This window comes from Dysidea avara, chromosome 14 (genome assembly GCF_963678975.1).
Source record: "Dysidea avara chromosome 14, odDysAvar1.4, whole genome shotgun sequence".
Taxonomy (NCBI): Eukaryota; Metazoa; Porifera; class Demospongiae; order Dictyoceratida; family Dysideidae; genus Dysidea; species Dysidea avara.
Genome location: NC_089285.1, coordinates 8,066,913 through 8,077,323, shown reverse-complemented (window position 1 = coordinate 8,077,323; position 10,411 = coordinate 8,066,913). Strand labels below are relative to the sequence as shown.

Below are 10,411 nucleotides of genomic sequence, written 5' to 3'. Positions count from 1 at the left end.
CTCAGAACAATTGTTGGTGATTCCAGTGTATGATTGATATTCCCAATTTTTCTAGGCCCCATCGCCCGATATTTGAACTATTTCTTTGAATGTTCTGTATGTAATACTCTGTAAATTCTTTGTCCCATACCTTTCTTCTTTCATTCAATAAAGTACTGTAGGATTTTTCATCTGGACATGAACAAAAGCTTTAAATCTTCGTGATAAACTATAAAGTGATAAACTATAGTCATGGTATTCTCCTTTCTTCTTATTAACTATGTGTTTCATGCTGGTTATTATGTGGTTCCTTAAATTTATATTCAGCTTTCTTTCAATCAAATTTAATAATGCTCCATCTGTCACCAGTGGAATAGACAGTTTGCTTATATTTTTCTTCTTCTCTACTTAATACATCTAAAATATATCCGTGTGTTTGTGCAAGCTTCCTTTCATATATGACTCTTCTTTGAATAATGTGCGTTGAAAATTAGAATTGACACATGAAAATCACCTAGCTCAAATGTGGTATCATATGACAGTTATTGTGTTTCATCTTTTAAGAGAAACACATTATCTATTTCATCAAAACCTCCTTTAGCCAAGACCTCAATTGTAATATGTTTATCGTAGGGTGATGACATCATAGCACTAGGGGCCATCTTGCAGTAAGTCACATCTTGAGATAGAATGCCAGCAGTGCAGCAGAAGCAGTGCTGATGTTTTGTATTTTCATCAGTCTAGAACCAAAGGTACCTGATGACATTACCACACATAGTAACAACACGCCAAACCAAATTCGATTTGTGTGCACTGAAACAGCTGACAAGGTAACACGTTTCCTAAATTAGTTCCTTTATAGCATACAACTACCAAATCTGAATATGCTTTTATCTTCCCAATGAATGCATATTGCTCAATGTGTCTTGAGATAGGCGCTTAGAATTGACTGCCTTAAAGCGCAGATTCCTGAGTTGTTGCATGTTTCTTGGTGCAAACTGGTTGCTTGTAGAGGCAGTAATCTCTTTTTTTGTATACTAAATTAGCACTGTAATTTGCTACCTTTCCTCTGGTAGATGATTTCCAATATGATGGCACTGTTTTAAAAATGGATGCGTATTTGCTTGGAATTCCATGAGAGAAATCCTCTAGTATTCTCCCATGGTCTCTAGTAGTCGCCTATAGTCTCTAGTGGTCTCCTATAGTCTCTAGTAGTCTCCTATAGTCTCTAGTAGTCTCCAATAGTATCCTATAGTCTCTAGTAGTCTCCTATAGTCTCTAGTAGTCTCCCATGGTCTCTAGTAGTCTCTATTGGCTCCTATAGTCTCTAGTAGTCTCCTATAGTCTCCTATAGTCTCTAGTAGTCTCCTATAGCCTCTAGTGGTCTCCTATAGTCTCTAGTAGTCTCCTATGGTCTCCTATAGTCTCTAGTAGTCTCTAGTGGTCTCCTATAGTCTCTAGTAGTCTCCTATGGTCTCCTATAGTCTCTAGTAGTCTCTAGTGGTCTCCTATAGTCTCTAGTAGTCTCCTATAGTCTCTAGTAGTGTCCAATAGTATCCTATAGTCTCTAGTAGTCTCCTATAGTCTCTAGTGGTCTCCTATAGTCTCTAGCAGTCTCTTATAGTCTCCTATGGTCTCTAGTAATCTCCTATGGTCTCTAGCAGTCTCCTATAGTCTCTAGTAGTCTCCCATGGTCTCTAGTAGTCTCCCATGGTCTCTAGTAGTCTACTACGGTCTCTAGCAGTCTCCTATAGTCTCCTATGGTCTCTAGTAGTCTCCCATGGTCTCTAGTAGTCTCCTATTGTCTCTAGCAGTCTCCTATAGTCTCTAGTACTCTCATATAGTCTCTAGCAGTCTCCTATAGTATATCATATATTGCTACCCCATACACATAAACAGTATTTCATTCATCAAATCCAAGCTAGCTACCTCATTTATACACTAGCCGTATAACAACTGAAGCTATATGCTAGATAGCCAATGCTGGTCAGTAATATTAATAATTGATTCTTACTAATATTGTGTATTGTGTATTAACCTGCTTACTTCATTTATCATCCAATATAGACATCCGTATCATCACTGTCTCATCTGTTGTACTGACGACTCACCCCATTGCAGTGAACTGGAATCCCAAGTCTAGTAATGCCGGCTGTGGCAAAGATTAACTTGTAATACTCATACACATCGCTTCAGATCTGTGTATATATTATTTCAAGTTTTAATTTACTTGTGCTCTGTATTGTAAACTGTTTAAAACTTGTTTATACCTTCACATACTAATCTATGCTCTCACGTGTGCCATATCCACCTCACCTGATGCACGTGCACACATAATTAAAATGGCGGTGTGAAAGCGTGGTACTGAGCTCAACTCGTATATTGGTGGTTGTTTACGTGGAAGTGGACGTTTCCGTACTTGGGTGAGGAATTCGTCGTTTCGCCCAACCTTTGTTTATTCGTTAGGACACGTGCTATACCATCGGCAGTGCGGACAAGCTTAAACCTGAATAGGTTAGTGATTCAACCATCAGTTCGTCAAGTCCCCAATCCAATTGATGTGAACATCCCAATAGGCGCACACCATTTCAAATAACGATTGCAGGAAAGGCGGGGTTGCCAGCGGGAGGAAACCGACAATAATGGTTCCGGCAAATAACATTATGAGTGTTGGTTATAGAGCAATAGTGTTCTATTGTATAAATGGTGCACTGTGTGCTTGCTTAGGGGGCATCTCCAAACTGATTTTGGTACGCGGGAAGTTATTATCTGCGATTGTGGGTTTGAGTTTATTCTGCCTGAAATGCTGGAGAACAGAGTAAGCATACTTGTGAGTTGGAGACATGAGTTTTCCACTGTGTGACGTTAAGGAGGGGGGGGTCAGGAGCTATCAAGCGTACCAAAATCAGTTTGGAGATGTCCCTTTAGTTGCAACATTGGATTATTAATTTGTTCCCACCGTGGCAAGCCGCTGATACATATAAATTTTTGTTATTTTCTACTTTAGTACACATGTAGACCATGTAACCTGAATATGCTAGTTTGTTTAGCCAGTACGTCAAGTCCCTGATGCAATTGTTACAATTGATGTGAACATCCCAATAGGTGCTCGCCATCCCAAATACCGATTGCAGAAAAGGCAAGGTGGTTTCGTCCAACCCTAAGGCGGGTTTGCAATCGATAGGAGACCGACAAAAATGGTTGATCAAATAACACTGTGAGTCTTGGTTGTATATAGAACAACAATTACTATTTAGTTTATAAATGGTGTACAATTGTACTCTGTGTGTGTGTGTGTGTGTGTGGGTTTAGTTAGTCCAAAGGGTTGTTTGGATCCAGATTCTTCTTCCATTTCTTTGTTGGAATGGTTGAGCTGCTCCTTGTTGTACGCCTTTTTCCATTCTCGCTGTCCTGCCCATTATGACCCTCTTCGTCATCGCTGCTACTAGTGATCTCACCTGTCCAACGTTAAATAAACCATGACATCATGCGTGGCTAGTGTGCTCACCTGCCAAAAATTGATCATCCTTTGGTTCTATTATTGTACGATTGTTGTCATCCACAGGCTCTGTGCTACCTGTAGACACAGACAATATTAGTTTGGAATTATAAGAAGCCTCCGTTTACCATAAGGGCTGGCTGGTACAGTCAAACGCCCAGTCTTGGGTTCCACCCTTTCCACTGGCACACTGGTAGCTGTGTAAGTGTAATATTGATCATGTCCCCACTAGATCACAAAAACTTATAATCACCTTGGCAGACTGTTACGGTAATGTTTTCCGGTAGTGTATCCTGCCAAACTACCGTGCACTTTCTAGAATAGGAATTTGTGCCTCTCTTTATAGTGCAGTTATTGGTTCCTTTCGGCACAAAGTCCCTTGCCACGTTGAGTCCCAAAGTCTCTTGTCACCTGTCAAATATGTGTGATATAGTAAAGTGTCAACAGTTTGCGGAAAATACACTAACATTTACGGGGAACTTGACGCAGAGTGTTTCTATGGGGTATATTCAGAGTTAGATACTCTCTCCTTTCTTTATATTATGAACTCTTGGTACTATCTTAAAACCATAATGGCAGGTTAGAGCTCGATATCTTCTTTCTTGGCTGAGACATAATCGTTCAAAAATTTTCTTCCCAAAAGTCGCCCATACAAAATTTACAACCATCCCCCAACTATCGGGGCCATTTTTATTTTTGATGTCACTAATCGTCATTGTGGATAAGGCTCATGAGTGCAGCTTACCACCCTTGACATATGGTCGATCATGTGACTGGGCGTTGATTAGCATAGCCTCCATCACTGGATGTGAAGTCCTTCATGGGCATCTTGATGTTGCTGACATTGTCTCACATATACTTGAGTGTAATTCTGTTGACTTGCTGTGGACACGTGTATACAGACTAGTGATTCTGACTGAAAGCATGTGCTGATCTACCACAGACACAAACCCTATCTCTATGGGTGGGCTTCAAAAAAAATGTCCACCATTGTCCGCTCCTTTTACTTACTTTGTGTGTGTTGTGGTCTACATTAATGTACGAATGAGTACAGCTTACCACCCTTGACATATGCTTTGTTCCTTTGCAGCGGTCCTTATGGGTGAGTGCTACTTTGGAGGAAGACACAACTGTCAACTCATCCAGTGTTGTGATGGCTACCTTTCGCCATCGCATGGGCATAAAATATTGTGAGTTGCCACTGTCATGTATGACACTTTTGGGGTTACCGTCGCACTTGCCAGCTGACAACCAGCTACCAGATGTGCATGTGCTGCCCACCTGTGTGTATGTATGCTGCCCTAATAGTCCCATCAAATGTATGAAAGGATGATGGAAGGGGTGTTAATGATGGACTATTAATGTTGGCTTCAAACATAATGCTTGTGCTGATCGACCACATACACAAACCCTATATGTATTGGTGGGCTTCAAAAAAAATATTTGTGATCCGCCATTGTCGGCTCATTTGTGTGTGTCGTGGTCTACATTAATGTACGAATGAGTGCAGCTTACCACCCTTGGCATATGCTTTGTTCCCTTGCAGCGGTCCTTATGGGTGAGTGCTACTTTGAAGGAAGACACTACTCGGTCAACCCATCCAATACTTATTGCCTGTTACAAGCCAAGTAGCTTGAGTGAAGAGTAGTAGTGTTGTATGAAATACATGTGTGAAATATTGAAATCAATGTAAAGTTAGTTGGTATGCCACACCCTCATTAATAATATGAGAGTGTGTTTGCATAATATTATGTAGTCATAATTAAACTATAGGAATTTTCTTAGCAGGTACATACTTAACCACCCATCTAATTGGATTCTTTGGAAACCATCTGAGCTAAATTATATTGACATTCGATAATTCATTATATAACTGTAAGATAAAGGTATTAGCAAAATTTGATTTTGTGTAGTCAATGCCATCACAAATCAATTGTAATGCTCAAGTCAAATCACTCATTTTCTCTATTGCCTGGCAAGGCTGGCATAGACCTAAATACAGACCTCTGTAATAGAAATTGTATGGCACATACGCGCACAGTTTTAGTTTTAGCAAACACACTGATATAATGTTGTACATTGTAAGTGTACATGTAATATTAAACACTCGAAATAATTGGACACATGATTTTATGATATGACGAAGTCACAAGTCACTGATGATATCCATGATGCTGGCACACCGATGATGTACATCTTTTACATATCATATTAGACTCCATCAGCTGTAAGTAGATACCAATATGCCTACTTGAATCCAGTCATTGTAAGCTCATTAATATTATTGCAGATATGGTAGACAAGGCAGGTTTGGTTACACCAAATACAAACTTGTTTTGCATATCAAATGCTTTAAAGAGCAATCTTACTTGAAGTAATCAATCCTGTTCCACCCAGAGTAGAGAGTGACAAAAACATCCGCAGCTTAAACAGCCATAAACTATAAAGTCCACACAGTCAATATGGGTAACTCATCATCGTATGTATACTGTCAGTGTGTCCACTGCATGCTACAAATTTAAAGAATATGCCATTATGTGAGCAAGTGTGTGTGGGTGTCCATATTTGTGTGAGTGTCTGCATGAGCCAGCATAGTCAAGTGGTTCAGAGCATCAACGTGTTAATCGAAAGGTTGCAGGTTCGATTCCCAGTCAGGACACTTTGGTTGTGTTGTTTCCTTGAGCAAGAAACTTTAATCACATTGCTCCAGTATACACAGCTGTTAAATGGGGACCTGGTGTTAACTAGGGAAACAGCCCACCAAGCTATAACATCAGTGGGTACCTGGTAATAACTGGTGAAGCAAATATCAAACTGTTGTCCATGTCTCACTGATGGGTGGTTCAGTACACATGTGTGACCCGATTTTGCAAAACAAGTCATCTGGATTACAATTATGTGGCATTATAAACAATTTGCTGTGTCACCATTTAGGGGCTATAGAACTTTCAAAGTATTTCACATCTAAGTTGTGGCAATTTAAGGTGTGAGCTAAAGACTATCCGGATGACTAGGTGTTAAAATTGATTTGCACAAAATATTAATAATAAATATTCATAAAAAAATTTTTTTTATAAATAAGAAAATAAAGAGCACTTGAGTCAGTCATTGTCCATCTTCCGGCCCTGAAGTGGTCCTGGATGGGTTGACCGAGTAGTGTCTTCCTTCAAAGTAGCACTCACCCACAAGGACCGCTGCAAGAGAACAAAGCATATGTCAAGGGTGGTAAGCTGCACTCATTCGTACGTTAATGTAGACCACGACACACACAAATGAGCCAACAATGGCGGATCACAATTTTTTTTTGAAGCCCACCAATAGATATAGGGTTTGTGTCTGTGGTCGATCAGCACATGCATTTGTTTGAAGCCAACATTAATAGTCCATCATTAACACCCCTTCCATCATCCTTTCATACATTTGATGGGACTATTAGGGCAGCATACATACACACAGGTGGGCAGCACATGCACATCTGGTAGCTGGTTGTCAGCTGGCAAGTGCGACCGTGCATGTGGGTAACCCTAAGGGTGACATACAAGACAGTGGAAACTCACAGTACTTTATGTCCGTGCGTGACACATGGTTGATGGATGACGCCCACTAACCACACCTACTTTATAAAATTTACTTATGTAATGCGTTATGATGACTTCTATGACATTTTCCTCTATTTAGAACATCAAATGATATTTAATTGTAGACTCCACCCTCTCAGTATTAAAACGGATAATTGTGGCAGTGGAAACACCCACCGACCACAAAATTTACATAGATAGGCGTCATTCAAAATAAATAATAATGAAGGAACAATGCGTAGCATAAATTGACCATGCTAGGGTCAGATCATAAAGTGATTTTTAATCCTAATAAAACACACAACTACAAGTGTTATCCTGTGGTACCTACATGTATAGTCAGACCATATTATAGAAAAGTGTGTTGTATTAGGATTAAAATCACTTTGTGGTCCATACACGGTCAATTTACGTTGCACATTGTTCCTTCACACATCAAGTTACTATTTATTTTGAAAGACACCTTTCTATGAAAAAAATGTGGGTTGTGGGTGTTTCCCTCCCGATATCAGCGTTGTTCATATTGAGAGGGTGGAGCCTACAATTAAGCATCATTTGATGTTCCAAATAGTGGAAAGCATCATAAAGGTCACCATAAGGCATTATGTTAAGTGAAATTTGTAAAGTGGGTGGTTTGTGGTTAAACTGCAACCCCCGATTTGAAAAAAAAAGCACTTCAAATTCCCGTACTTATTGGCTGTCCCAAACCATATAACTTGAGTGATGGGTAGTAGTGCTGTATGAGTATCCATGCGTAAAATATTGAGGACAATGTATAGTCCGTTGTTACGATATTGATATTCATATAAACTTATGAAAATTTGCATCAAGGTTTTGTTTTAGTGAGTACTTAATAATGTAATCCACATAAAATATACAAGAGGGAGTTAACCATCTAATTGGATACTCAATTAACCTAAAATGATTTTACATGATGCAATTAACACTTGAGCGCAGAGGCTTTAGTAGTTCACAAGAATGAGTAGCCTATATATTGAGTCAAAATAGGGATTTGTGGATAACATCATCACCGCAGCGATCCCTTTTTGTTTGCTGGCTTTTTTCAGCGATCCCTATTCCTTATTAGAAAATTTTAATTTTTTATTGCTTCTAGTAGTATAAAAGTATTACCAAAATTTGATTTTGTGTGCCTACCATCACAAAGCAATTTACAAGTCACTGAAATGCTGTATTGCATGCCTTGTTTGGGTGGAGCCATGCAACCGTTTTTAGAGAACAGCGTATACTTTCTTACATACTTATGTATGTGAACGCAGCTCTAGTTTTAGCAAACACACTGATATAATGTTGTACATTGTAAGTGTACATGTAATATTCATCACTCAAAATAATTAGACACATGATTGTATTATATGACAGTGTCACAAGTCACTGATGATCTCCATGATGCCGGCACACCGATGATGTACATCTTTTACATCTGGAGCATGCATCACCCCTTGTGGTAAATCCTCCATTCAAATATCATAGCAAACATTAGACTCCATCAGCTGTAAGTAGATAACAATATGCCTACTTGAATCCAGTCATTGTAAGCTCATTAATATTATTGCAGATATGGCAGACACGGCTGGTTTGGTTACACCAAATACAAACTTGCTTTGCATATCAAATGCTTTAAATAGCAATTTTGTACTTGAAATAATCAATCCTGTTCCACCCAGAATAGTACAGCGGCACAAGTAAAAAATTGTGCACTTTTTCATAAAATCCTGAAACGTTCGACACAAATAATACTCCTAGAGACATGTATTTTTGATATAGTGCCAAACTAGCACAAAGTGGCCATGGTTAATTTACGCCCCAAAGGTAGGTGAATTTAAAGGTTTGCAGCTAACAGAAGTGACCATAACTTTGGAATTATATCACCTAATGACTTCAAAATAAAAACTGAGATTTTTATTACATCAAGACCTTTGCTTTCGTACTATATGTTTACTTGTCATTTAATGCCTCATGGAAATAAGGGCAAAAATGATCTGTTTTTTTTTGTATAAAAGTGGCCATAGAGGTCACCAAAGGTCAAATCTGTGATGGTACTATATCAGAAATTACATATCACCAGGAGTACTATTTGTGTGGAAATTTCATAGTTTTATGAAAAAAAGTGCACAATTGTGTTAAATTTGGGGGCTATGTCGCTATACTAGAATAGAGAGTGACAACAGATCCTAACTTCCAACAGCCATAAAATTCACACAGTCAATATGGGTAACTCATCATCATCTGTACACTGTCAGTGTGTCCACTGCATGCTATAAAGAATATGCCACTGAATAAGTACGCGTGGGCTTGTATGGGTGTGTGTGCGTGCCTACAATAGTGTCATTGGGATCATTGCAATTTAGTGTCATTGGGATCATTGCAATTTAGTGTCATTGGGCATTCTTTATTTTTATTTTTTAAATAGTAAGTTAGACTTTGTTTGAGTAAGTACAGTATACCCATCAGACTGATACCCCTAGTATAGCAACATAAAGGGAAATTATCTAAGCTCTGTAAGATTCCAGTTAAACGCTATGGAGCAAATACATGTATACTGTTTACAACATTAATATCTATTGGCCCAATAAATTCTGCAATGCTTACAAGTACTTATCACTGTCCAAAAAAATGTGAGCAAGTGAGAGTGTAACTTGCTCACGTACATATGTGAGCAAGTTACACTCTCGATACAAGCGAGCAGAGTACCAGTGTGTGGTGGGGACAACATCGGAATGGGAGGGTGATTGCTGTGCATATTTGGTAACTACAATTCATTCAATTCAATTCATTGCAGACTAACTTGTATTGTGACTTTTGCCATGTGCGGGCCTGGTGTATAAGCTACCTCAGTACTAACTACATCTGAGATTTTCATTTAGGCTCCTCATAGACTTTGAGTAAACGCCTCGAACAGGCCCTGTCTTCTGTGTACACACTCCAGTGCCTAACTGGTAAAGGTTGATAAGAACTACTAGGGTGAACTACACCAGTGACTGGTCTTATCCCCGGAATTCATCACGACAGCTATACGAAGATGAAAGTCGATGCCAACGTATCTCGGTTGATTGCTAATAGTCAGCAACTCTAAGTGATCATCTGAAGCAACGGTTGCATTTTATTAACCAACCAAACCATTGCTCGCCTAAAAGCTTGCTACAGAGTACATTATATCGATTGTGGGAACAAAAGCCTTACTGCGCTTATATCTCAGTCCGTACCACGGTATGCGGTACGCAGGTAACTCGACGCTCACGCGACCGCTGACGTTATGAACGGACAGCGATGTTACCTAGATGATAAGATATAACCTTAAAGGTTAGTGTATAATAGGATGTAGCTTCCAAATAAC

General features: G+C 39.2%; 3 long non-coding RNA genes across 5 annotated transcripts; 2 read left to right on the top strand and 1 right to left on the bottom strand.

The window, feature by feature from the left end:
- The first annotated feature begins 1,766 nt into the window (after positions 1-1,766).
- Positions 1,767-2,645, top strand: LOC136244496 (uncharacterized). 2 transcript variants are annotated; one of them, XR_010695348.1, is made up of 4 exons: positions 1,767-1,965; positions 2,047-2,402; positions 2,469-2,493; positions 2,556-2,645. It is a non-coding gene; the product is annotated as an uncharacterized lncRNA (long non-coding RNA). The 2 variants fall into 2 exon arrangements; XR_010695347.1 differs by having other exon boundaries at positions 1,805-2,402.
- A 6-nt stretch (positions 2,646-2,651) lies between these two features.
- Positions 2,652-5,081, top strand: LOC136244497 (uncharacterized). 2 transcript variants are annotated; one of them, XR_010695351.1, is made up of 4 exons: positions 2,652-2,797; positions 3,085-3,196; positions 4,569-4,668; positions 4,723-4,997. It is a non-coding gene; the product is annotated as an uncharacterized lncRNA (long non-coding RNA). The 2 variants fall into 2 exon arrangements; XR_010695350.1 differs by lacking the exon at positions 4,723-4,997 and adding an exon at positions 5,025-5,081 and having other exon boundaries at positions 2,653-2,797.
- Positions 3,130-4,841, bottom strand: LOC136244498 (uncharacterized). Its single transcript, XR_010695352.1, has 4 exons — positions 3,732-4,841; positions 3,607-3,675; positions 3,488-3,556; positions 3,130-3,437 (listed from the first exon to the last, which is right to left on the bottom strand). It is a non-coding gene; the product is annotated as an uncharacterized lncRNA (long non-coding RNA).
- Positions 5,082-10,411: the final 5,330 nt, after the last annotated feature.